The sequence below is a fragment of the Octopus bimaculoides genome, chromosome 5 (genome assembly GCF_001194135.2).
Source record: "Octopus bimaculoides isolate UCB-OBI-ISO-001 chromosome 5, ASM119413v2, whole genome shotgun sequence".
NCBI classification, from domain to species: Eukaryota; Metazoa; Mollusca; class Cephalopoda; order Octopoda; family Octopodidae; genus Octopus; species Octopus bimaculoides.
This window is the reverse complement of record NC_068985.1, coordinates 58,681,583-58,683,098: the sequence shown is the minus strand read 5'-3', so window position 1 is coordinate 58,683,098 and position 1,516 is coordinate 58,681,583. Positions and strand designations below refer to the sequence as shown.

The following is a 1,516-nucleotide window of genomic DNA, read 5'->3' as shown; positions in this document are numbered from 1 at the left end:
AGAGAGAGAGAGAGAGAGAGAGAGAGAGAGAGAGAGATTGATAAATAGATAGTAATACATGTATGTATATACCTGTGTGTGTGTCTTTGTATCTCTTGTTGTTCCCCACCACCGCTTGACAACCAGTGTTGGTATGTTTATGTTCCCGTAATCTAGTGGTTCGGCTAAAGAGACCCATAGGATAAGTACTAGGTTTTAAAAAATTCCTGGTATTGATTTGTTCGACTAAAATCCTTTGAGGTGGTGTTCCAGCATAGCCGCTATCAAATGCCTGGAGCAAGTAAAAGATAAAAGAAAAAAGATTCCGTCTCTCTAGTGACATCGATATACCGATACAAAAGATTTTAGCAAATAAAAAGAGAATTAATATGTTGATTTGTGGTAAAGAATCGATACAAAGTTAGCTAGTTATATCAATTAAGTTGCCTAGGTCACGAGGTCAAATTTCTAAAAGTAAAAGAAAGTTGAGAAACATCGATTCCAGGTTATTACTTTCGCTTCTCCAAACTGAGTGTAAGACAGTATTCGGTCGGTGAGCGCATAAGTAAAACATCCTATTCCGAAAATCATAACCTTTTTTGTTAAAGAAAGGAAGTCGTAATGTATCCCACAATAAATAAAAAATTGCCCGAAGAAAAACAATCTACAGGATTGTCACGGTTCGCCCGCTCAGTCAAAGCTGTGGCTGAATGATAATCAGAAAAAAAAATATACTATGTTTTTCACAAATTCTGAAGTACTTAGATAATTCAAGTTGACATGTTCAGAACCTGAAAAAATAGTGGAATCTAGTTGCATGTAAATATCTACATGATGCTTTGTTGTCAGCGGAGAGTGTAACGATTATCAGTCATACTCATTAGAAATAAGAAAAATGCAAAATAAAACAAATAAATAATCGATTATATCGACCCCAGTGCTCACCTTATAGTCATTTTATCGAAAGCGAAAGCACGAATGGGAAAATCGACTATGGAGTAAGTTGAACAAAGAACTCAAAACAGGGCGAAATGTTGTTAAACGAATGGTTATAATGTAAAATTTTGGCACTGGGCGATTTTGAGAGTACAGAGTTAGCCGATATCAATAACCCCGGTACTATAGTGTTTCTTTATGTTATCGACGATGAAATACAGACTGACCCCGGCGAAATTTGAACTCTGAACATAAAGATACGAATGAAATACCGCTAAGCATGTACTCCAACACTCTAACGATTCTTAATAGTACTTATTAATAACAACAATAACAACATCATTAATATATAAACAATAACAATGAAATAAAATATATCGGAGAACATAAAACAGCATCGATAAGCAAAAGGAGCGTGTAACATACATATGTACATGTATGTGTGTGTGTGTGTGTGTGTGTATCTCTCTCTCTTTCCCTCTCTATATATAAACAATATATGTCACATATGTATTTACACACACACACACACTCACACACACACACGCACTCACACAAACACACACACACATACACACACACACACACACACACACACACA

At 35.6% G+C, this 1,516-nt stretch overlaps 1 protein-coding gene across 8 annotated transcripts in view; it reads right to left on the bottom strand.

Annotated features, from left to right (window-relative positions):
* LOC106868231 (D(2) dopamine receptor) overlaps positions 1 to 1,516 on the bottom strand; it is a 1,504,014-nt gene that overhangs the window by 278,462 nt on the left and 1,224,036 nt on the right. The window contains exon 1 of one of the 8 annotated variants that reach the window (XM_052967722.1): positions 73 to 248. The exons of the other annotated variants lie outside the window; for them this stretch is intronic. The gene's annotated coding sequence lies outside the window, so the exon portion shown is untranslated. Of the gene's footprint in view, positions 1 to 72; positions 249 to 1,516 lie in introns of those variants that run through there. 8 annotated transcript variants of the gene reach the window in all.